This window comes from Rattus norvegicus, chromosome 17 (genome assembly GCF_036323735.1).
Source record: "Rattus norvegicus strain BN/NHsdMcwi chromosome 17, GRCr8, whole genome shotgun sequence".
NCBI lineage: Eukaryota > Metazoa > Chordata > Mammalia > Rodentia > Muridae > Rattus > Rattus norvegicus.
In genome coordinates, this window is record NC_086035.1 from 45,352,591 (window position 1) to 45,380,016 (window position 27,426).

Consider the following 27,426-nt stretch of genomic DNA (forward strand, 5'->3'; position numbering starts at 1 on the left):
AGTATCATGTTGAATTGAGTAGGTTCCCAATAGGATTCGCATGTAATAAGCTTGTTATTCAAGATAGAGCAACGTTTTAACGCACTGAAACACTGTTTCTTTGTGAATTCAGTTAGTTCCTAGTAGCCTGCTCTTGTAATATGTGTACTTTTAAAGATTTATAAAAATTTGGTGAGCCGAATCTGAGTAACATGGTGAATTCGGTTAGTTCCCAATAGGCCGCACTAGTAATGAGTGGACAGTTCGGGATATAGGAAAATTTTCACGAACGGAATCAAAATTTCTAGGCGAATTCAGTGAGTTCCCAATGGGACATGCTTGTATGAGTTTGCTTTTCAATATCGAGCAACATTTTAAGGAACGGAATCTAAGTATCATGGTGAATTGAGTAGGTTCCCAATAGGATTCGCATGTAATAAGCTTGTTATTCAAGATAGAGCAACGTTTTAACGCACTGAAACACTGTTTCTTTGTGAACTCAGTTAGTTCCTAGTAGCCTGCTCTTGTAATATGTGTACTTTTAAAGATTTATAAAAATTTGGTGAGCCGAATCTGAGTAACATGGTGAATTCGGTTAGTTCCCAATAGGCCGCACTAGTAATAAGTGGACTGTTCGGGATATAGGAAAATTTTCACGAACGGAATCAAAATTTCTAGGCGAATTCAGTGAGTTCCCAATGGGACATGCTTGTATGAGTTTGCTTTTCAATATCGAGCAACATTTTAAGGAACGGAATCTAAGTATCATGGTGAATTGAGTAGGTTCCCAATAGGATTCGCATGTAATAAGCTTGTTATTCAAGATAGAGCAACGTTTTAACGCACTGAAACACTGTTTCATTGTGAATTCAGTTAGTTCCTAGTAGCCTGCTCTTGTAATATGTGTACTTTTAAAGATTTATAAAAATTTGGTGAGCCGAATCTGAGTAACATGTTGAATTCGGTTAGTTCCCAATAGGCCGCACTAGTAATAAGTGGACTGTTCGGGATATAGGAAAATTTTCACGAACGGAATCAAAATTTCTAGGCGAATTCAGTGAGTTCCCAATGGGACATGCTTGTATGAGTTTGCTTTTCAATATCGAGCAACATTTTAAGGAACGGAATCTAAGTATCATGTTGAATTGAGTAGGTTCCCAATAGGATTCGCATGTAATAAGCTTGTTATTCAAGATAGAGCAACGTTTTAACTCACTGAAACACTGTTTCTTTGTGAACTCAGTTAGTTCCTAGTAGCCTGCTCTTGTAATATGTGTACTTTTAAAGATTTATAAAAATTTGGTGAGCCGAATCTGAGTAACATGGTGAATTCGGTTAGTTCCCAATAGGCCGCACTAGTAATAAGTGGACTGTTCGGGATATAGAAAAATTTTCACGAACGGAATCAAAATTTCTAGGCGAATTCAGTGAGTTCCCAATGGGCAATGGGACATGCTTGTATGAGTTTGCTTTTCAATATCGAGCAACATTTTAAGGAACGGAATCTAAGTATCATGGTGAATTGAGTAGGTTCCCAATAGGATTCGCATGTAATAAGCTTTTTATTCAAGATAGAGCAACGTTTTAACGCACTGAAACACTGTTTCTTTGTGAATTCAGTTAGTTCCTAGTAGCCTGCTCTTGTAATATGTGTACTTTTAAAGATTTATAAAAATTTGGTGAGCCGAATCTGAGTAACATGGTGAATTCGGTTAGTTCCCAATAGGCCGCACTAGTAATAAGTGGACTGTTCGGGATATAGGAAAATTTTCACGAACGGAATCAAAATTTCTAGGCGAATTCAGTGAGTTCCCAATGGGACATGCTTGTATGAGATTGCTTTTCAATATCGAGCAACATTTTAAGGAACGGAATCTAAGTATCATGTTGAATTGAGTAGGTTCCCAATAGGATTCGCATGTAATAAGCTTGTTATTCAAGATAGAGCAACGTTTTAACGCACTGAAACACTGTTTCTTTGTGAATTCAGTTAGTTCCTAGTAGCCTGCTCTTGTAATATGTGTACTTTTAAAGATTTATAAAAATTTGGTGAGCCGAATCTGAGTAACATGGTGAATTCGGTAGTTCCCAATAGGCCGAACTAGTAATAAGTGGACTGTTCGGGATATAGGAAAATTTTCACGAACGGAATCAAAATTTCTAGGCGAATTCAGTGAGTTCCCAATGGGACATGCTTGTATGAGTTTGCTTTTCAATATCGAGCAACATTTTAAGGAACGGAATCTAAGTATCATGGTGAATTGAGTAGGTTCCCAATAGGATTCGCATGTAATAAGCTTGTTATTCAAGAGAGAGCAACGTTTTAACGCACTGAAACACTGTTTCTTTGTGAATTCAGTTAGTTCCTAGTAGCCTGCTCTTGTAATATGTGTACTTTTAAAGATTTATAAAAATTTGGTGAGCCGAATCTGAGTAACATGGTGAATTCGGTTAGTTCCCAATAGGCCGAACTAGTAATAAGTGGACTGTTCGGGATATAGGAAAATTTTCACGAACGGAATCAAAATTTCTAGGCGAATTCAGTGAGTTCCCAATGGGACATGCTTGTATGAGTTTGCTTTTCAATATCGAGCAACATTTTAAGGAACGGAATCTAAGTATCATGTTGAATTGAGTAGGTTCCCAATAGGATTCGCATGTAATAAGCTTGTTATTCAAGATAGAGCAACGTTTTAACGCACTGAAACACTGTTTCTTTGTGAATTCAGTTAGTTCCTAGTAGCCTGCCCTTGTAATATGTGTACTTTTAAAGATTTATAAAAATTTGGTGAGCCGAATCTGAGTAACATGGTGAATTCGGTTAGTTCCCAATAGGCCGCACTAGTAATAAGTGGACTGTTCGGGATATAGGAAAATTTTCACGAACGGAATCAAAATTTCTAGGCGAATTCAGTGAGTTCCCAATGGGACATGCTTGTATGAGTTTGCTTTTCAATATCGAGCAACATTTTAAGGAACGGAATCTAAGTATCATGTTGAATTGAGTAGGTTCCCAATAGGATTCGCATGTAATAAGCTTGTTATTCAAGATAGAGCAACGTTTTAACGCACTGAAACACTGTTTCTTTGTGAATTCAGTTAGTTCCTAGTAGCCTGCCCTTGTAATATGTGTACTTTTAAAGATTTATAAAAATTTGGTGAGCCGAATCTGAGTAACATGGTGAATTCGGTTAGTTCCCAATAGGCCGCACTAGTAATAAGTGGACTGTTCGGGATGTAGGAAAATTTTCACGAACGGAATCATAATTTCTAGGCGAATTCAGTGAGTTCCCAATGGGACATGCTTGTATGAGTTTGCTTTTCAATATCGAGCAACATTTTAAGGAACGGAATCTAAGTATCATGTTGAATTGAGTAGGTTCCCAATAGGATTCGCATGTAATAAGCTTGTTATTCAAGATAGAGCAACGTTTTAACGCACTGAAACACTGTTTCTTTGTGAATTCAGTTAGTTCCTAGTAGCCTGCTCTTGTAATATGTGTACTTTTAAAGATTTATAAAAATTTGGTGAGCCGAATCTGAGTAACATGGTGAATTCGGTTAGTTCCCAATAGGCCGCACTAGTAATAAGTGGACTGTTCGGGATATAGGAAAATTTTCACGAACGGAATCAAAATTTCTAGGCGAATTCAGTGAGTTCCCAATGGGCAATGGGACATGCTTGTATGAGTTTGCTTTTCAATATCGAGCAACATTTTAAGGAACGGAATCTAAGTATCATGTTGAATTGAGTAGGTTCCCAATAGGATTCGCATGTAATAAGCTTGTTATTCAAGATAGAGCAACGTTTTAACGCACTGAAACACTGTTTCTTTGTGAATTCAGTTAGTTCCTAGTAGCCTGCTCTTGTAATATGTGTACTTTTAAAGATTTATAAAAATTTGGTGAGCCGAATCTGAGTAACATGGTGAATTCGGTTAGTTCCCAATAGGCCGCACTAGTAATAAGTGGACTGTTCGGGATATAGAAAAATTTTCACGAACGGAATCAAAATTTCTAGGCGAATTCAGTGAGTTCCCAATGGGCAATGGGACATGCTTGTATGAGTTTGCTTTTCAATATCGAGCAACATTTTAAGGAACGGAATCTAAGTATCATGGTGAATTGAGTAGGTTCCCAATAGGATTCGCATGTAATAAGCTTTTTATTCAAGATAGAGCAACGTTTTAACGCACTGAAACACTGTTTCTTTGTGAATTCAGTTAGTTCCTAGTAGCCTGCTCTTGTAATATGTGTACTTTTAAAGATTTATAAAAATTTGGTGAGCCGAATCTGAGTAACATGGTGAATTCGGTTAGTTCCCAATAGGCCGCACTAGTAATAAGTGGACTGTTCGGGATATAGGAAAATTTTCACGAACGGAATCAAAATTTCTAGGCGAATTCAGTGAGTTCCCAATGGGACATGCTTGTATGAGATTGCTTTTCAATATCGAGCAACATTTTAAGGAACGGAATCTAAGTATCATGTTGAATTGAGTAGGTTCCCAATAGGATTCGCATGTAATAAGCTTGTTATTCAAGATAGAGCAACGTTTTAACGCACTGAAACACTGTTTCTTTGTGAATTCAGTTAGTTCCTAGTAGCCTGCTCTTGTAATATGTGTACTTTTAAAGATTTATAAAAATTTGGTGAGCCGAATCTGAGTAACATGGTGAATTCGGTAGTTCCCAATAGGCCGAACTAGTAATAAGTGGACTGTTCGGGATATAGGAAAATTTTCACGAACGGAATCAAAATTTCTAGGCGAATTCAGTGAGTTCCCAATGGGACATGCTTGTATGAGTTTGCTTTTCAATATCGAGCAACATTTTAAGGAACGGAATCTAAGTATCATGGTGAATTGAGTAGGTTCCCAATAGGATTCGCATGTAATAAGCTTGTTATTCAAGAGAGAGCAACGTTTTAACGCACTGAAACACTGTTTCTTTGTGAATTCAGTTAGTTCCTAGTAGCCTGCTCTTGTAATATGTGTACTTTTAAAGATTTATAAAAATTTGGTGAGCCGAATCTGAGTAACATGGTGAATTCGGTAGTTCCCAATAGGCCGAACTAGTAATAAGTGGAGTGTTCGGGATATAGGAAAATTTTCACGAACGGAATCAAAATTTCTAGGCGAATTCAGTGAGTTCCCAATGGGACATGCTTGTATGAGTTTGCTTTTCAATATCGAGCAACATTTTAAGGAACGGAATCTAAGTATCATGGTGAATTGAGTAGGTTCCCAATAGGATTCGCATGTAATAAGCTTGTTATTCAAGAGAGAGCAACGTTTTAACGCACTGAAACACTGTTTCTTTGTGAATTCAGTTAGTTCCTAGTAGCCTGCTCTTGTAATATGTGTACTTTTAAAGATTTATAAAAATTTGGTGAGCCGAATCTGAGTAACATGGTGAATTCGGTAGTTCCCAATAGGCCGAACTAGTAATAAGTGGACTGTTCGGGATATAGGAAAATTTTCACGAACGGAATCAAAATTTCTAGGCGAATTCAGTGAGTTCCCAATGGGACATGCTTGTATGAGTTTGCTTTTCAATATCGAGCAACATTTTAAGGAACGGAATCTAAGTATCATGGTGAATTGAGTAGGTTCCCAATAGGATTCGCATGTAATAAGCTTGTTATTCAAGAGAGAGCAACGTTTTAACGCACTGAAACACTGTTTCTTTGTGAATTCAGTTAGTTCCTAGTAGCCTGCTCTTGTAATATGTGTACTTTTAAAGATTTATAAAAATTTGGTGAGCCGAATCTGAGTAACATGGTGAATTCGGTTAGTTCCCAATAGGCCGAACTAGTAATAAGTGGACTGTTCGGGATATAGGAAAATTTTCACGAACGGAATCAAAATTTCTAGGCGAATTCAGTGAGTTCCCAATGGGACATGCTTGTATGAGTTTGCTTTTCAATATCGAGCAACATTTTAAGGAACGGAATCTAAGTATCATGTTGAATTGAGTAGGTTCCCAATAGGATTCGCATGTAATAAGCTTGTTATTCAAGATAGAGCAACGTTTTAACGCACTGAAACACTGTTTCTTTGTGAATTCAGTTAGTTCCTAGTAGCCTGCCCTTGTAATATGTGTACTTTTAAAGATTTATAAAAATTTGGTGAGCCGAATCTGAGTAACATGGTGAATTCGGTTAGTTCCCAATAGGCCGCACTAGTAATAAGTGGACTGTTCGGGATATAGGAAAATTTTCACGAACGGAATCAAAATTTCTAGGCGAATTCAGTGAGTTCCCAATGGGACATGCTTGTATGAGTTTGCTTTTCAATATCGAGCAACATTTTAAGGAACGGAATCTAAGTATCATGTTGAATTGAGTAGGTTCCCAATAGGATTCGCATGTAATAAGCTTGTTATTCAAGATAGAGCAACGTTTTAACGCACTGAAACACTGTTTCTTTGTGAATTCAGTTAGTTCCTAGTAGCCTGCCCTTGTAATATGTGTACTTTTAAAGATTTATAAAAATTTGGTGAGCCGAATCTGAGTAACATGGTGAATTCGGTTAGTTCCCAATAGGCCGCACTAGTAATAAGTGGACTGTTCGGGATGTAGGAAAATTTTCACGAACGGAATCATAATTTCTAGGCGAATTCAGTGAGTTCCCAATGGGACATGCTTGTATGAGTTTGCTTTTCAATATCGAGCAACATTTTAAGGAACGGAATCTAAGTATCATGTTGAATTGAGTAGGTTCCCAATAGGATTCGCATGTAATAAGCTTGTTATTCAAGATAGAGCAACGTTTTAACGCACTGAAACACTGTTTCTTTGTGAATTCAGTTAGTTCCTAGTAGCCTGCCCTTGTAATATGTGTACTTTTAAAGATTTATAAAAATTTGGTGAGCCGAATCTGAGTAACATGGTGAATTCGGTAGTTCCCAATAGGCCGAACTAGTAATAAGTGGACTGTTCGGGATATAGGAAAATTTTCACGAACGGAATCAAAATTTCTAGGCGAATTCAGTGAGTTCCCAATGGGACATGCTTGTATGAGTTTGCTTTTCAATATCGAGCAACATTTTAAGGAACGGAATCTAAGTATCATGGTGAATTGAGTAGGTTCCCAATAGGATTCGCATGTAATAAGCTTGTTATTCAAGAGAGAGCAACGTTTTAACGCACTGAAACACTGTTTCTTTGTGAATTCAGTTAGTTCCTAGTAGCCTGCTCTTGTAATATGTGTACTTTTAAAGATTTATAAAAATTTGGTGAGCCGAATCTGAGTAACATGGTGAATTCGGTTAGTTCCCAATAGGCCGAACTAGTAATAAGTGGACTGTTCGGGATATAGGAAAATTTTCACGAACGGAATCAAAATTTCTAGGCGAATTCAGTGAGTTCCCAATGGGACATGCTTGTATGAGTTTGCTTTTCAATATCGAGCAACATTTTAAGGAACGGAATCTAAGTATCATGTTGAATTGAGTAGGTTCCCAATAGGATTCGCATGTAATAAGCTTGTTATTCAAGATAGAGCAACGTTTTAACGCACTGAAACACTGTTTCTTTGTGAATTCAGTTAGTTCCTAGTAGCCTGCCCTTGTAATATGTGTACTTTTAAAGATTTATAAAAATTTGGTGAGCCGAATCTGAGTAACATGGTGAATTCGGTTAGTTCCCAATAGGCCGCACTAGTAATAAGTGGACTGTTCGGGATATAGGAAAATTTTCACGAACGGAATCAAAATTTCTAGGCGAATTCAGTGAGTTCCCAATGGGACATGCTTGTATGAGTTTGCTTTTCAATATCGAGCAACATTTTAAGGAACGGAATCTAAGTATCATGTTGAATTGAGTAGGTTCCCAATAGGATTCGCATGTAATAAGCTTGTTATTCAAGATAGAGCAACGTTTTAACGCACTGAAACACTGTTTCTTTGTGAATTCAGTTAGTTCCTAGTAGCCTGCCCTTGTAATATGTGTACTTTTAAAGATTTATAAAAATTTGGTGAGCCGAATCTGAGTAACATGGTGAATTCGGTTAGTTCCCAATAGGCCGCACTAGTAATAAGTGGACTGTTCGGGATGTAGGAAAATTTTCACGAACGGAATCATAATTTCTAGGCGAATTCAGTGAGTTCCCAATGGGACATGCTTGTATGAGTTTGCTTTTCAATATCGAGCAACATTTTAAGGAACGGAATCTAAGTATCATGTTGAATTGAGTAGGTTCCCAATAGGATTCGCATGTAATAAGCTTGTTATTCAAGATAGAGCAACGTTTTAACGCACTGAAACACTGTTTCTTTGTGAATTCAGTTAGTTCCTAGTAGCCTGCTCTTGTAATATGTGTACTTTTAAAGATTTATAAAAATTTGGTGAGCCGAATCTGAGTAACATGGTGAATTCGGTTAGTTCCCAATAGGCCGCACTAGTAATAAGTGGACAGTTCGGGATATAGGAAAATTTTCACGAACGGAATCAAAATTTCTAGGCGAATTCAGTGAGTTCCCAATGGGACATGCTTGTATGAGTTTGCTTTTCAATATCGAGCAACATTTTAAGGAACGGAATCTAAGTATCATGGTGAATTGAGTAGGTTCCCAATAGGATTCGCATGTAATAAGCTTGTTATTCAAGATAGAGCAACGTTTTAACGCACTGAAACACTGTTTCTTTGTGAACTCAGTTAGTTCCTAGTAGCCTGCTCTTGTAATATGTGTACTTTTAAAGATTTATAAAAATTTGGTGAGCCGAATCTGAGTAACATGGTGAATTCGGTTAGTTCCCAATAGGCCGCACTAGTAATAAGTGGACTGTTCGGGATATAGGAAAATTTTCACGAACGGAATCAAAATTTCTAGGCGAATTCAGTGAGTTCCCAATGGGACATGCTTGTATGAGTTTGCTTTTCAATATCGAGCAACATTTTAAGGAACGGAATCTAAGTATCATGGTGAATTGAGTAGGTTCCCAATAGGATTCGCATGTAATAAGCTTGTTATTCAAGATAGAGCAACGTTTTAACGCACTGAAACACTGTTTCATTGTGAATTCAGTTAGTTCCTAGTAGCCTGCTCTTGTAATATGTGTACTTTTAAAGATTTATAAAAATTTGGTGAGCCGAATCTGAGTAACATGGTGAATTCGGTTAGTTCCCAATAGGCCGCACTAGTAATAAGTGGACTGTTCGGGATATAGGAAAATTTTCACGAACGGAATCAAAATTTCTAGGCGAATTCAGTGAGTTCCCAATGGGACATGCTTGTATGAGTTTGCTTTTCAATATCGAGCAACATTTTAAGGAACGGAATCTAAGTATCATGTTGAATTGAGTAGGTTCCCAATAGGATTCGCATGTAATAAGCTTGTTATTCAAGAGAGAGCAACGTTTTAACGCACTGAAACACTGTTTCTTTGTGAATTCAGTTAGTTCCTAGTAGCCTGCTCTTGTAATATGTGTACTTTTAAAGATTTATAAAAATTTGGTGAGCCGAATCTGAGTAACATGGTGAATTCGGTTAGGTCCCAATAGGCCGAACTAGTAATAAGTGGACTGTTCGGGATATAGGAAAATTTTCACGAACGGAATCAAAATTTCTAGGCGAATTCAGTGAGTTCCCAATGGGACATGCTTGTATGAGTTTGCTTTTCAATATCGAGCAACATTTTAAGGAACGGAATCTAAGTATCATGTTGAATTGAGTAGGTTCCCAATAGGATTCGCATGTAATAAGCTTGTTATTCAAGATAGAGCAACGTTTTAACGCACTGAAACACTGTTTCTTTGTGAATTCAGTTAGTTCCTAGTAGCCTGCCCTTGTAATATGTGTACTTTTAAAGATTTATAAAAATTTGGTGAGCCGAATCTGAGTAACATGGTGAATTCGGTTAGTTCCCAATAGGCCGCACTAGTAATAAGTGGACTGTTCGGGATATAGGAAAATTTTCACGAACGGAATCAAAATTTCTAGGCGAATTCAGTGAGTTCCCAATGGGACATGCTTGTATGAGTTTGCTTTTCAATATCGAGCAACATTTTAAGGAACGGAATCTAAGTATCATGTTGAATTGAGTAGGTTCCCAATAGGATTCGCATGTAATAAGCTTGTTATTCAAGATAGAGCAACGTTTTAACGCACTGAAACACTGTTTCTTTGTGAATTCAGTTAGTTCCTAGTAGCCTGCTCTTGTAATATGTGTACTTTTAAAGATTTATAAAAATTTGGTGAGCCGAATCTGAGTAACATGGTGAATTCGGTTAGTTCCCAATAGGCCGCACTAGTAATAAGTGGACTGTTCGGGATATAGGAAAATTTTCACGAATGGAATCAAAATTTCTAGGCGAATTCAGTGAGTTCCCAATGGGACATGCTTGTATGAGTTTGCTTTTCAATATCGAGCAACATTTTAAGGAACGGAATCTAAGTATCATGTTGAATTGAGTAGGTTCCCAATAGGATTCGCATGTAATAAGCTTGTTATTCAAGATAGAGCAACGTTTTAACGCACTGAAACACTGTTTCTTTGTGAATTCAGTTAGTTCCTAGTAGCCTGCTCTTGTAATATGTGTACTTTTAAAGATTTATAAAAATTTGGTGAGCCGAATCTGAGTAACATGGTGAATTCGGTTAGTTCCCAATAGGCCGCACTAGTAATAAGTGGACTGTTCGGGATATAGGAAAATTTTCACGAACGGAATCAAAATTTCTAGGCGAATTCAGTGAGTTCCCAATGGGACATGCTTGTATGAGTTTGCTTTTCAATATCGAGCAACATTTTAAGGAACGGAATCTAAGTATCATGTTGAATTGAGTAGGTTCCCAATAGGATTCGCATGTAATAAGCTTGTTATTCAAGATAGAGCAAAGTTTTAACGCACTGAAACACTGTTTCTTTGTGAATTCAGTTAGTTCCTAGTAGCCTGCTCTTGTAATATGTGTACTTTTAAAGATTTATAAAAATTTGGTGAGCCGAATCTGAGTAACATGGTGAATTCGGTTAGTTCCCAATAGGCCGCACTAGTAATAAGTGGACTGTTCGGGATATAGGAAAATTTTCACGAACGGAATCAAAATATCTAGGCGAATTCAGTGAGTTCCCAATGGGACATGCTTGTATGAGTTTGCTTTTCATTATAGAGCAACATATTAAGGAACGGAATCTAAGTATCATGTTGAATTGAGTAGGTTCCCAATAGGATTCGCATGTAATAAGTTTGTTATTCAAGATAGAGCAACGTTTTAACGCACTGAAACACTGTTTCTTTGTGAATTCAGTTAGTTCCTAGTAGCCTGCTCTTGTAATATGTGTACTTTTAAAGATTTATAAAAATTTGGTGAGCCGAATCTGAGTAACATTGTGAATTCGGTTAGTTCCCAATAGGCCGCACTAGTAATAAGTGGACTGTTCGGGATATAGGAAAATTTTCACGAACGGAATCAAAATTTCTAGGCGAATTCAGTGAGTTCCCAATGGGACATGCTTGTATGAGTTTGCTTTTCAATATCGAGCAACATTTTAAGGAACGGAATCTAAGTATCATGGTGAATTGAGTAGGTTCCCAATAGGATTCGCATGTAATAAGCTTGTTATTCAAGAGAGAGCAACGTTTTAACGCACTGAAACACTGTTTCTTTGTGAATTCAGTTAGTTCCTAGTAGCCTGCTCTTGTAATATGTGTACTTTTAAAGATTTATAAAAATTTGGTGAGCCGAATCTGATAACATGGTGAATTCGGTTAGTTCCCAATAGGCCGAACTAGTAATAAGTGGACTGTTCGGGATATAGGAAAATTTTCACGAACGGAATCAAAATTTCTAGGCGAATTCAGTGAGTTCCCAATGGGACATGCTTGTATAAGTTTGCTTTTCAATATCGAGCAACATTTTAAGGAACGGAATCTAAGTATCATGGTGAATTGAGTAGGTTCCCAATAGGATTCGCATGTAATAAGCTTGTTATTCAAGAGAGAGCAACGTTTTAACGCACTGAAACACTGTTTCTTTGTGAATTCAGTTAGTTCCTAGTAGCCTGCCCTTGTAATATGTGTACTTTTAAAGATTTATAAAAATTTGGTGAGCCGAATCTGAGTAACATGGTGAATTCGGTTAGTTCCCAATAGGCCGCACTAGTAATAAGTGGACTGTTCGGGATATAGGAAAATTTTCACGAACGGAATCAAAATTTCTAGGCGAATTCAGTGAGTTCCCAATGGGACATGCTTGTATGAGTTTGCTTTTCAATATCGAGCAACATTTTAAGGAACGGAATCTAAGTATCATGTTGAATTGAGTAGGTTCCCAATAGGATTCGCATGTAATAAGCTTGTTATTCAAGATAGAGCAACGTTTTAACGCACTGAAACACTGTTTCTTTGTGAATTCAGTTAGTTCCTAGTAGCCTGCCCTTGTAATATGTGTACTTTTAAAGATTTATAAAAATTTGGTGAGCCGAATCTGAGTAACATGGTGAATTCGGTTAGTTCCCAATAGGCCGCACTAGTAATAAGTGGACTGTTCGGGATGTAGGAAAATTTTCACGAACGGAATCATAATTTCTAGGCGAATTCAGTGAGTTCCCAATGGGACATGCTTGTATGAGTTTGCTTTTCAATATCGAGCAACATTTTAAGGAACGGAATCTAAGTATCATGTTGAATTGAGTAGGTTCCCAATAGGATTCGCATGTAATAAGCTTGTTATTCAAGATAGAGCAACGTTTTAACGCACTGAAACACTGTTTCTTTGTGAATTCAGTTAGTTCCTAGTAGCCTGCTCTTGTAATATGTGTACTTTTAAAGATTTATAAAAATTTGGTGAGCCGAATCTGAGTAACATGGTGAATTCGGTTAGTTCCCAATAGGCCGCACTAGTAATAAGTGGACAGTTCGGGATATAGGAAAATTTTCACGAACGGAATCAAAATTTCTAGGCGAATTCAGTGAGTTCCCAATGGGACATGCTTGTATGAGTTTGCTTTTCAATATCGAGCAACATTTTAAGGAACGGAATCTAAGTATCATGGTGAATTGAGTAGGTTCCCAATAGGATTCGCATGTAATAAGCTTGTTATTCAAGATAGAGCATCGTTTTAACGCACTGAAACACTGTTTCTTTGTGAACTCAGTTAGTTCCTAGTAGCCTGCTCTTGTAATATGTGTACTTTTAAAGATTTATAAAAATTTGGTGAGCCGAATCTGAGTAACATGGTGAATTCGGTTAGTTCCCAATAGGCCGCACTAGTAATAAGTGGACTGTTCGGGATATAGGAAAATTTTCACGAACGGAATCAAAATTTCTAGGCGAATTCAGTGAGTTCCCAATGGGACATGCTTGTATGAGTTTGCTTTTCAATATCGAGCAACATTTTAAGGAACGGAATCTAAGTATCATGGTGAATTGAGTAGGTTCCCAATAGGATTCGCATGTAATAAGCTTGTTATTCAAGATAGAGCAACGTTTTAACGCACTGAAACACTGTTTCATTGTGAATTCAGTTAGTTCCTAGTAGCCTGCTCTTGTAATATGTGTACTTTTAAAGATTTATAAAAATTTGGTGAGCCGAATCTGAGTAACATGGTGAATTCGGTTAGTTCCCAATAGGCCGCACTAGTAATAAGTGGACTGTTCGGGATATAGGAAAATTTTCACGAACGGAATCAAAATTTCTAGGCGAATTCAGTGAGTTCCCAATGGGACATGCTTGTATGAGTTTGCTTTTCAATATCGAGCAACATTTTAAGGAACGGAATCTAAGTATCATGTTGAATTGAGTAGGTTCCCAATAGGATTCGCATGTAATAAGCTTGTTATTCAAGATAGAGCAACGTTTTAACGCACTGAAACACTGTTTCTTTGTGAACTCAGTTAGTTCCTAGTAGCCTGCTCTTGTAATATGTGTACTTTTAAAGATTTATAAAAATTTGGTGAGCCGAATCTGAGTAACATGGTGAATTCGGTTAGTTCCCAATAGGCCGCACTAGTAATAAGTGGACTGTTCGGGATATAGAAAAATTTTCACGAACGGAATCAAAATTTCTAGGCGAATTCAGTGAGTTCCCAATGGGCAATGGGACATGCTTGTATGAGTTTGCTTTTCAATATCGAGCAACATTTTAAGGAACGGAATCTAAGTATCATGGTGAATTGAGTAGGTTCCCAATAGGATTCGCATGTAATAAGCTTGTTATTCAAGATAGAGCAACGTTTTAACGCACTGAAACACTGTTTCTTTGTGAATTCAGTTAGTTCCTAGTAGCCTGCTCTTGTAATATGTGTACTTTTAAAGATTTATAAAAATTTGGTGAGCCGAATCTGAGTAACATGGTGAATTCGGTTAGTTCCCAATAGGCCGCACTAGTAATAAGTGGACTGTTCGGGATATAGGAAAATTTTCACGAACGGAATCAAAATTTCTAGGCGAATTCAGTGAGTTCCCAATGGGACATGCTTGTATGAGTTTGCTTTTCAATATCGAGCAACATTTTAAGGAACGGAATCTAAGTATCATGGTGAATTGAGTAGGTTCCCAATAGGATTCGCATGTAATAAGCTTGTTATTCAAGAGAGAGCAACGTTTTAACGCACTGAAACACTGTTTCTTTGTGAATTCAGTTAGTTCCTAGTAGCCTGCTCTTGTAATATGTGTACTTTTAAAGATTTATAAAAATTTGGTGAGCCGAATCTGAGTAACATGGTGAATTCGGTTAGGTCCCAATAGGCCGAACTAGTAATAAGTGGACTGTTCGGGATATAGGAAAATTTTCACGAACGGAATCAAAATTTCTAGGCGAATTCAGTGAGTTCCCAATGGGACATGCTTGTATGAGTTTGCTTTTCAATATCGAGCAACATTTTAAGGAACGGAATCTAAGTATCATGTTGAATTGAGTAGGTTCCCAATAGGATTCGCATGTAATAAGCTTGTTATTCAAGATAGAGCAACGTTTTAACGCACTGAAACACTGTTTCTTTGTGAATTCAGTTAGTTCCTAGTAGCCTGCCCTTGTAATATGTGTACTTTTAAAGATTTATAAAAATTTGGTGAGCCGAATCTGAGTAACATGGTGAATTCGGTTAGTTCCCAATAGGCCGCACTAGTAATAAGTGGACTGTTCGGGATATAGGAAAATTTTCACGAACGGAATCAAAATTTCTAGGCGAATTCAGTGAGTTCCCAATGGGACATGCTTGTATGAGTTTGCTTTTCAATATCGAGCAACATTTTAAGGAACGGAATCTAAGTATCATGTTGAATTGAGTAGGTTCCCAATAGGATTCGCATGTAATAAGCTTGTTATTCAAGATAGAGCAACGTTTTAACGCACTGAAACACTGTTTCTTTGTGAATTCAGTTAGTTCCTAGTAGCCTGCTCTTGTAATATGTGTACTTTTAAAGATTTATAAAAATTTGGTGAGCCGAATCTGAGTAACATGGTGAATTCGGTTAGTTCCCAATAGGCCGCACTAGTAATAAGTGGACTGTTCGGGATATAGGAAAATTTTCACGAATGGAATCAAAATTTCTAGGCGAATTCAGTGAGTTCCCAATGGGACATGCTTGTATGAGTTTGCTTTTCAATATCGAGCAACATTTTAAGGAACGGAATCTAAGTATCATGTTGAATTGAGTAGGTTCCCAATAGGATTCGCATGTAATAAGCTTGTTATTCAAGATAGAGCAACGTTTTAACGCACTGAAACACTGTTTCTTTGTGAATTCAGTTAGTTCCTAGTAGCCTGCTCTTGTAATATGTGTACTTTTAAAGATTTATAAAAATTTGGTGAGCCGAATCTGAGTAACATGGTGAATTCGGTTAGTTCCCAATAGGCCGCACTAGTAATAAGTGGACTGTTCGGGATATAGGAAAATTTTCACGAACGGAATCAAAATTTCTAGGCGAATTCAGTGAGTTCCCAATGGGACATGCTTGTATGAGTTTGCTTTTCAATATCGAGCAACATTTTAAGGAACGGAATCTAAGTATCATGTTGAATTGAGTAGGTTCCCAATAGGATTCGCATGTAATAAGCTTGTTATTCAAGATAGAGCAAAGTTTTAACGCACTGAAACACTGTTTCTTTGTGAATTCAGTTAGTTCCTAGTAGCCTGCTCTTGTAATATGTGTACTTTTAAAGATTTATAAAAATTTGGTGAGCCGAATCTGAGTAACATGGTGAATTCGGTTAGTTCCCAATAGGCCGCACTAGTAATAAGTGGACTGTTCGGGATATAGGAAAATTTTCACGAACGGAATCAAAATATCTAGGCGAATTCAGTGAGTTCCCAATGGGACATGCTTGTATGAGTTTGCTTTTCATTATAGAGCAACATATTAAGGAACGGAATCTAAGTATCATGTTGAATTGAGTAGGTTCCCAATAGGATTCGCATGTAATAAGTTTGTTATTCAAGATAGAGCAACGTTTTAACGCACTGAAACACTGTTTCTTTGTGAATTCAGTTAGTTCCTAGTAGCCTGCTCTTGTAATATGTGTACTTTTAAAGATTTATAAAAATTTGGTGAGCCGAATCTGAGTAACATTGTGAATTCGGTTAGTTCCCAATAGGCCGCACTAGTAATAAGTGGACTGTTCGGGATATAGGAAAATTTTCACGAACGGAATCAAAATTTCTAGGCGAATTCAGTGAGTTCCCAATGGGACATGCTTGTATGAGTTTGCTTTTCAATATCGAGCAACATTTTAAGGAACGGAATCTAAGTATCATGGTGAATTGAGTAGGTTCCCAATAGGATTCGCATGTAATAAGCTTGTTATTCAAGAGAGAGCAACGTTTTAACGCACTGAAACACTGTTTCTTTGTGAATTCAGTTAGTTCCTAGTAGCCTGCTCTTGTAATATGTGTACTTTTAAAGATTTATAAAAATTTGGTGAGCCGAATCTGATAACATGGTGAATTCGGTTAGTTCCCAATAGGCCGAACTAGTAATAAGTGGACTGTTCGGGATATAGGAAAATTTTCACGAACGGAATCAAAATTTCTAGGCGAATTCAGTGAGTTCCCAATGGGACATGCTTGTATAAGTTTGCTTTTCAATATCGAGCAACATTTTAAGGAACGGAATCTAAGTATCATGGTGAATTGAGTAGGTTCCCAATAGGATTCGCATGTAATAAGCTTGTTATTCAAGAGAGAGCAACGTTTTAACGCACTGAAACACTGTTTCTTTGTGAATTCAGTTAGTTCCTAGTAGCCTGCTCTTGTAATATGTGTACTTTTAAAGATTTATAAAAATTTGGTGAGCCGAATCTGAGTAACATGGTGAATTCGGTTAGTTCCCAATAGGCCGCACTAGTAATAAGTGGACTGTTCGGGATATAGGAAAATTTTCACGAACGGAATCAAAATTTCTAGGCGAATTCAGTGAGTTCCCAATGGGACATGCTTGTATGAGTTTGCTTTTCAATATCGAGCAACATTTTAAGGAACGGAATCTAAGTATCATGTTGAATTGAGTAGGTTCCCAATAGGATTCGCATGTAATAAGCTTGTTATTCAAGATAGAGCAACGTTTTAACGCACTGAAACACTGTTTCTTTGTGAATTCAGTTAGTTCCTAGTAGCCTGCTCTTGTAATATGTGTACTTTTAAAGATTTATAAAAATTTGGTGAGCCGAATCTGAGTAACATGGTGAATTCGGTTAGTTCCCAATAGGCCGCACTAGTAATAAGTGGACTGTTCGGGATATAGGAAAATTTTCACGAACGGAATCAAAATTTCTAGGCGAATTCAGTGAGTTCCCAATGGGACATGCTTGTATGAGTTTGCTTTTCAATATCGAGCAACATTTTAAGGAACGGAATCTAAGTATCATGGTGAATTGAGTAGGTTCCCAATAGGATTCGCATGTAATAAGCTTGTTATTCAAGAGAGAGCAACGTTTTAACGCACTGAAACACTGTTTCTTTGTGAATTCAGTTAGTTCCTAGTAGCCTGCTCTTGTAATATGTGTACTTTTAAAGATTTATAAAAATTTGGTGAGCCGAATCTGAGTAACATGGTGAATTCGGTTAGTTCCCAATAGGCCGCACTAGTAATAAGTGGACTGTTCGGGATATAGGAAAATTTTCACGAACGGAATCAAAATTTCTAGGCGAATTCAGTGAGTTCCCAATGGGACATGCTTGTATGAGTTTGCTTTTCAATATCGAGCAACATTTTAAGGAATGGAATCTAAGTATCATGTTGAATTGAGTAGGTTCCCAATAGGATTCGCATGTAATAAGCTTGTTATTCAAGATAGAGCAACGTATTAACGCACTGAAACACTGTTTCTTTGTGAATTCAGTTAGTTCCTAGTAGCCTGCTCTTGTAATATGTGTACTTTTAAAGATTTATAAAAATTTGGTGAGCCGAATCTGAGTAACATGGTGAATTCGGTTAGTTCCCAATAGGCCGCACTAGTAATAAGTGGACTGTTCGGGATATAGGAAAATTTTCACGAACGGAATCAAAATTTCTAGGCGAATTCAGTGAGTTCCCAATGGGACATGCTTGTATGAGTTTGCTTTTCAATATCGAGCAACATTTTAAGGAACGGAATCTAAGTATCATGGTGAATTGAGTAGGTTCCCAATAGGATTCGCATGTAATAAGCTTGTTATTCAAGATAGAGCAACGTTTTAACGCACTGAAACACTGTTTCTTTGTGAATTCAGTTAGTTCCTAGTAGCCTGCTCTTGTAATATGTGTACTTTTAAAGATTTATAAAAATTTGGTGAGCCGAATCTGAGTAACATGGTGAATTCGGTTAGTTCCCAATAGGCCGCACTAGTAATAAGTGGACTGTTCGGGATATAGGAAAATTTTCACGAACGGAATCAAAATATCTAGGCGAATTCAGTGAGTTCCCAATGGGACATGCTTGTATGAGTTTGCTTTTCATTATAGAGCAACATATTAAGGAACGGAATCTAAGTATCATGTTGAATTGAGTAGGTTCCCAATAGGATTCGCATGTAATAAGTTTGTTATTCAAGATAGAGCAACGTTTTAACGCACTGAAACACTGTTTCTTTGTGAATTCAGTTAGTTCCTAGTAGCCTGCTCTTGTAATATGTGTACTTTTAAAGATTTATAAAAATTTGGTGAGCCGAATCTGAATAACATGGTGAATTCGGTTAGTTCCCAATAGGCCGCACTAGTAATAAGTGGACTGTTCGGGATATAGGAAAATTTTCACGAACGGAATCAAAATTTCTAGGCGAATTCAGTGAGTTCCCAATGGGACATGCTTGTATGAGTTTGCTTTTCAATATCGAGCAACATTTTAAGGAACGGAATCTAAGTATCATGGTGAATTGAGTAGGTTCCCAATAGGATTCGCATGTAATAAGCTTGTTATTCAAGAGAGAGCAACGTTTTAACGCACTGAAACACTGTTTCTTTGTGAATTCAGTTAGTTCCTAGTAGCCTGCTCTTGTAATATGTGTACTTTTAAAGATTTATAAAAATTTGGTGAGCCGAATCTGATAACATGGTGAATTCGGTTAGTTCCCAATAGGCCGAACTAGTAATAAGTGGACTGTTCGGGATATAGGAAAATTTTCACGAACGGAATCAAAATTTCTAGGCGAATTCAGTGAGTTCCCAATGGGACATGCTTGTATGAGTTTGCTTTTCAATATCGAGCAACATTTTAAGGAACGGAATCTAAGTATCATGGTGAATTGAGTAGGTTCCCAATAGGATTCGCATGTAATAAGCTTGTTATTCAAGAGAGAGCAACGTTTTAACGCACTGAAACACTGTTTCTTTGTGAATTCAGTTAGTTCCTAGTAGCCTGCTCTTGTAATATGTGTACTTTTAAAGATTTATAAAAATTTGGTGAGCCGAATCTGAGTAACATGGTGAATTCGGTTAGTTCCCAATAGGCCGCACTAGTAATAAGTGGACTGTTCGGGATATAGGAAAATTTTCACGAACGGAATCAAAATTTCTAGGCGAATTCAGTGAGTTCCCAATGGGACATGCTTGTATGAGTTTGCTTTTCAATATCGAGCAACATTTTAAGGAACGGAATCTAAGTATCATGTTGAATTGAGTAGGTTCCCAATAGGATTCGCATGTAATAAGCTTGTTATTCAAGATAGAGCAACGTTTTAACGCACTGAAACACTGTTTCTTTGTGAATTCAGTTAGTTCCTAGTAGCCTGCTCTTGTAATATGTGTACTTTTAAAGATTTATAAAAATTTGGTGAGCCGAATCTGAGTAACATGGTGAATTCGGTTAGTTCCCAATAGGCCGCACTAGTAATAAGTGGACTGTTCGGGATATAGGAAAATTTTCACGAACGGAATCAAAATTTCTAGGCGAATTCAGTGAGTTCCCAATGGGACATGCTTGTATGAGTTTGCTTTTCAATATCGAGCAACATTTTAAGGAACGGAATCTAAGTATCATGGTGAATTGAGTAGGTTCCCAATAGGATTCGCATGTAATAAGCTTGTTATTCAAGAGAGAGCAACGTTTTAACGCACTGAAACACTGTTTCTTTGTGAATTCAGTTAGTTCCTAGTAGCCTGCTCTTGTAATATGTGTACTTTTAAAGATTTATAAAAATTTGGTGAGCCGAATCTGAGTAACATGGTGAATTCGGTTAGTTCCCAATAGGCCGCACTAGTAATAAGTGGACTGTTCGGGATATAGGAAAATTTTCACGAACGGAATCAAAATTTCTAGGCGAATTCAGTGAGTTCCCAATGGGACATGCTTGTATGAGTTTGCTTTTCAATATCGAGCAACATTTTAAGGAATGGAATCTAAGTATCATGTTGAATTGAGTAGGTTCCCAATAGGATTCGCATGTAATAAGCTTGTTATTCAAGATAGAGCAACGTATTAACGCACTGAAACACTGTTTCTTTGTGAATTCAGTTAGTTCCTAGTAGCCTGCTCTTGTAATATGTGTACTTTTAAAGATTTATAAAAATTTGGTGAGCCGAATCTGAGTAACATGGAGAATTCGGTTAGTTCCCAATAGGCCGCACTAGTAATAAGTGGACTGTTCGGGATATAGGAAAATTTTCACGAACGGAATCAAAATTTCTAGGCGAATTCAGTGAGTTCCCAATGGGACATGCTTGTATGAGTTTGCTTTTCAATATGGAGCAACATTTTAAGGAACGGAATCTAAGTATCATGTTGAATTGAGTAGGTTCCCAATAGGATTCGCATGTAATAAGCTTGTTATTCAAGATAGAGCAACGTTTTAACGCACTGAAACACTGTTTTTTTGTGAATTCAGTTAGTTCCTAGTAGCCTGCTCTTGTAATATGTGTACTTTTAAAGATTTATAAAAATTTGGTGAGCCGAATCTGAATAACATGGTGAATTCGGTTAGTTCCCAATAGGCCGCACTAGTAATAAGTGGACAGTTCGGGATATAGGAAAATTTTCACGAACGGAATCAAAATTTCTAGGCGAATTCAGTGAGTTCCCAATGGGACATGCTTGTATGAGTTTGCTTTTCAATATCGAGCAACATTTTAAGGAACGGAATCTAAGTATCATGGTGAATTGAGTAGGTTCCCAATAGGATTCGCATGTAATAAGCTTGTTATTCAAGATAGAGCAACGTTTTAACGCACTGAAACACTGTTTCTTTGTGAACTCAGTTAGTTCCTAGTAGCCTGCTCTTGTAATATGTGTACTTTTAAAGATTTATAAAAATTTGGTGAGCCGAATCTGAGTAACATGGTGAATTCGGTTAGTTCCCAATAGGCCGCACTAGTAATAAGTGGACTGTTCGGGATATAGGAAAATTTTCACGAACGGAATCAAAATTTCTAGGCGAATTCAGTGAGTTCCCAATGGGACATGCTTGTATGAGTTTGCTTTTCAATATCGAGCAACATTTTAAGGAACGGAATCTAAGTATCATGTTGAATTGAGTAGGTTCCCAATAGGATTCGCATGTAATAAGCTTGTTATTCAAGATAGAGCAACGTTTTAACGCACTGAAACACTGTTTCTTTGTGAACTCAGTTAGTTCCTAGTAGCCTGCTCTTGTAATATGTGTACTTTTAAAGATTTATAAAAATTTGGTGAGCCGAATCTGAGTAACATGGTGAATTCGGTTAGTTCCCAATAGGCCGCACTAGTAATAAGTGGACTGTTCGGGATATAGGAAAATTTTCACGAACGGAATCAAAATTTCTAGGCGAATTCAGTGAGTTCCCAATGGGACATGCTTGTATGAGTTTGCTTTTCAATATCGAGCAACATTTTAAGGAACGGAATCTAAGTATCATGTTGAATTGAGTAGGTTCCCAATAGGATTCGCATGTAATAAGCTTGTTATTCAAGATAGAGCAACGTTTTAACGCACTGAAACACTGTTTCTTTGTGAATTCAGTTAGTTCCTAGTAGCCTGCTCTTGTAATATGTGTACTTTTAAAGATTTATAAAAATTTGGTGAGCCGAATCTGAGTAACATGGTGAATTCGGTTAGTTCCCAATAGGCCGCACTAGTAATAAGTGGACTGTTCGGGATATAGGAAAATTTTCACGAACGGAATCAAAATTTCTAGGCGAATTCAGTGAGTTCCCAATGGGACATGCTTGTATGAGTTTGCTTTTCAATATCGAGCAACATTTTAAGGAACGGAATCTAAGTATCATGGTGAATTGAGTAGGTTCCCAATAGGATTCGCATGTAATAAGCTTGTTATTCAAGAGAGAGCAACGTTTTAACGCACTGAAACACTGTTTCTTTGTGAATTCAGTTAGTTCCTAGTAGCCTGCTCTTGTAATATGTGTACTTTTAAAGATTTATAAAAATTTGGTGAGCCGAATCTGAGTAACATGGTGAATTCGGTTAGTTCCCAATAGGCCGCACTAGTAATAAGTGGACTGTTCGGGATATAGGAAAATTTTCACGAACGGAATCAAAATTTCTAGGCGAATTCAGTGAGTTCCCAATGGGACATGCTTGTATGAGTTTGCTTTTCAATATCGAGCAACATTTTAAGGAATGGAATCTAAGTATCATGTTGAATTGAGTAGGTTCCCAATAGGATTCGCATGTAATAAGCTTGTTATTCAAGATAGAGCAACGTATTAACGCACTGAAACACTGTTTCTTTGTGAATTCAGTTAGTTCCTAGTAGCCTGCTCTTGTAATATGTGTACTTTTAAAGATTTATAAAAATTTGGTGAGCCGAATCTGAGTAACATGGAGAATTCGGTTAGTTCCCAATAGGCCGCACTAGTAATAAGTGGACTGTTCGGGATATAGGAAAATTTTCACGAACGGAATCAAAATTTCTAGGCGAATTCAGTGAGTTCCCAATGGGACATGCTTGTATGAGTTTGCTTTTCAATATGGAGCAACATTTTAAGGAACGGAATCTAAGTATCATGTTGAATTGAGTAGGTTCCCAATAGGATTCGCATGTAATAAGCTTGTTATTCAAGATAGAGCAACGTTTTAACGCACTGAAACACTGTTTTTTTGTGAATTCAGTTAGTTCCTAGTAGCCTGCTCTTGTAATATGTGTACTTTTAAAGATTTATAAAAATTTGGTGAGCCGAATCTGAATAACATGGTGAATTCGGTTAGTTCCCAATAGGCCGCACTAGTAATAAGTGGACAGTTCGGGATATAGGAAAATTTTCACGAACGGAATCAAAATTTCTAGGCGAATTCAGTGAGTTCCCAATGGGACATGCTTGTATGAGTTTGCTTTTCAATATCGATCAACATTTTAAGGAACGGAATCTAAGTATCATGGTGAATTGAGTAGGTTCCCAATAGGATTCGCATGTAATAAGCTTGTTATTCAAGATAGAGCAACGTTTTAACGCACTGAAACACTGTTTCTTTGTGAACTCAGTTAGTTCCTAGTAGCCTGCTCTTGTAATATGTGTACTTTTAAAGATTTATAAAAATTTGGTGAGCCGAATCTGAGTAACATGGTGAATTCGGTTAGTTCCCAATAGGCCGCACTAGTAATAAGTGGACTGTTCGGGATATAGGAAAATTTTCACGAACGGAATCAAAATTTCTAGGCGAATTCAGTGAGTTCCCAATGGGACATGCTTGTATGAGTTTGCTTTTCAATATCGAGCAACATTTTAAGGAACGGAATCTAAGTATCATGGTGAATTGAGTAGGTTCCCAATAGGATTCGCATGTAATAAGCTTGTTATTCAAGATAGAGCAACGTTTTAACGCACTGAAACACTGTTTCATTGTGAATTCAGTTAGTTCCTAGTAGCCTGCTCTTGTAATATGTGTACTTTTAAAGATTTATAAAAATTTGGTGAGCCGAATCTGAGTAACATGGTGAATTCGGTTAGTTCCCAATAGGCCGCACTAGTAATAAGTGGACTGTTCGGGATATAGGAAAATTTTCACGAACGGAATCAAAATTTCTAGGCGAATTCAGTGAGTTCCCAATGGGACATGCTTGTATGAGTTTGCTTTTCAATATCGAGCAACATTTTAAGGAACGGAATCTAAGTATCATGTTGAATTGAGTAGGTTCCCAATAGGATTCGCATGTAATAAGCTTGTTATTCAAGATAGAGCAACGTTTTAACGCACTGAAACACTGTTTCTTTGTGAACTCAGTTAGTTCCTAGTAGCCTGCTCTTGTAATATGTGTACTTTTAAAGATTTATAAAAATTTGGTGAGCCGAATCTGAGTAACATGGTGAATTCGGTTAGTTCCCAATAGGCCGCACTAGTAATAAGTGGACTGTTCGGGATATAGGAAAATTTTCACGAACGGAATCAAAATTTCTAGGCGAATTCAGTGAGTTCCCAATGGGACATGCTTGTATGAGTTTGCTTTTCAATATCGAGCAACATTTTAAGGAACGGAATCTAAGTATCATGGTGAATTGAGTAGGTTCCCAATAGGATTCGCATGTAATAAGCTTGTTATTCAAGATAGAGCAACGTTTTAACGCACTGAAACACTGTTTCTTTGTGAATTCAGTTAGTTCCTAGTAGCCTGCTCTTGTAATATGTGTACTTTTAAAGATTTATAAAAATTTGGTGAGCCGAATCTGAGTAACATGGTGAATTCGGTTAGTTCCCAATAGGCCGCACTAGTAATAAGTGGACTGTTCGGGATATAGGAAAATTTTCACGAACGGAATCAAAATATCTAGGCGAATTCAGTGAGTTCCCAATGGGACATGCTTGTATGAGTTTGCTTTTCATTATAGAGCAACATATTAAGGAACGGAATCTAAGTATCATGTTGAATTGAGTAGGTTCCCAATAGGATTCGCATGTAATAAGTTTGTTATTCAAGATAGAGCAACGTTTTAACGCACTGAAACACTGTTTCTTTGTGAATTCAGTTAGTTCCTAGTAGCCTGCTCTTGTAATATGTGTACTTTTAAAGATTTATAAAAATTTGGTGAGCCGAATCTGAGTAACATGGTGAATTCGGTTAGTTCCCAATAGGCCGCACTAGTAATAAGTGGACTGTTCGGGATATAGGAAAATTTTCACGAACGGAATCAAAATTTCTAGGCGAATTCAGTGAGTTCCCAATGGGACATGCTTGTATGAGTTTGCTTTTCAATATCGAGCAACATTTTAAGGAACGGAATCTAAGTATCATGGTGAATTGAGTAGGTTCCCAATAGGATTCGCATGTAATAAGCTTGTTATTCAAGAGAGAGCAACGTTTTAACGCACTGAAACACTGTTTCTTTGTGAATTCAGTTAGTTCCTAGTAGCCTGCTCTTGTAATATGTGTACTTTTAAAGATTTATAAAAATTTGGTGAGCCGAATCTGATAACATGGTGAATTCGGTTAGTTCCCAATAGGCCGAACTAGTAATAAGTGGACTGTTCGGGATATAGGAAAATTTTCACGAACGGAATCAAAATTTCTAGGCGAATTCAGTGAGTTCCCAATGGGACATGCTTGTATGAGTTTGCTTTTCAATATCGAGCAACATTTTAAGGAACGGAATCTAAGTATCATGGTGAATTGAGTAGGTTCCCAATAGGATTCGCATGTAATAAGCTTGTTATTCAAGAGAGAGCAACGTTTTAACGCACTGAAACACTGTTTCTTTGTGAATTCAGTTAGTTCCTAGTAGCCTGCTCTTGTAATATGTGTACTTTTAAAGATTTATAAAAATTTGGTGAGCCGAATCTGAGTAACATGGTGAATTCGGTTAGTTCCCAATAGGCCGCACTAGTAATAAGTGGACTGTTCGGGATATAGGAAAATTTTCACGAACGGAATCAAAATTTCTAGGCGAATTCAGTGAGTTCCCAATGGGACATGCTTGTATGAGTTTGCTTTTCAATATCGAGCAACATTTTAAGGAACGGAATCTAAGTATCATGTTGAATTGAGTAGGTTCCCAATAGGATTCGCATGTAATAAGCTTGTTATTCAAGATAGAGCAACGTTTTAACGCACTGAAACACTGTTTCTTTGTGAATTCAGTTAGTTCCTAGTAGCCTGCTCTTGTAATATGTGTACTTTTAAAGATTTATAAAAATTTGGTGAGCCGAATCTGAGTAACATGGTGAATTCGGTTAGTTCCCAATAGGCCGCACTAGTAATAAGTGGACTGTTCGGGATATAGGAAAATTTTCACGAACGGAATCAAAATTTCTAGGCGAATTCAGTGAGTTCCCAATGGGACATGCTTGTATGAGTTTGCTTTTCAATATCGAGCAACATTTTAAGGAACGGAATCTAAGTATCATGGTGAATTGAGTAGGTTCCCAATAGGATTCGCATGTAATAAGCTTGTTATTCAAGAGAGAGCAACGTTTTAACGCACTGAAACACTGTTTCTTTGTGAATTCAGTTAGTTCCTAGTAGCCTGCTCTTGTAATATGTGTACTTTTAAAGATTTATAAAAATTTGGTGAGCCGAATCTGAGTAACATGGTGAATTCGGTTAGTTCCCAATAGGCCGCACTAGTAATAAGTGGACTGTTCGGGATATAGGAAAATTTTCACGAACGGAATCAAAATTTCTAGGCGAATTCAGTGAGTTCCCAATGGGACATGCTTGTATGAGTTTGCTTTTCAATATCGAGCAACATTTTAAGGAATGGAATCTAAGTATCATGTTGAATTGAGTAGGTTCCCAATAGGATTCGCATGTAATAAGCTTGTTATTCAAGATAGAGCAACGTATTAACGCACTGAAACACTGTTTCTTTGTGAATTCAGTTAGTTCCTAGTAGCCTGCTCTTGTAATATGTGTACTTTTAAAGATTTATAAAAATTTGGTGAGCCGAATCTGAGTAACATGGAGAATTCGGTTAGTTCCCAATAGGCCGCACTAGTAATAAGTGGACTGTTCGGGATATAGGAAAATTTTCACGAACGGAATCAAAATTTCTAGGCGAATTCAGTGAGTTCCCAATGGGACATGCTTGTATGAGTTTGCTTTTCAATATGGAGCAACATTTTAAGGAACGGAATCTAAGTATCATGTTGAATTGAGTAGGTTCC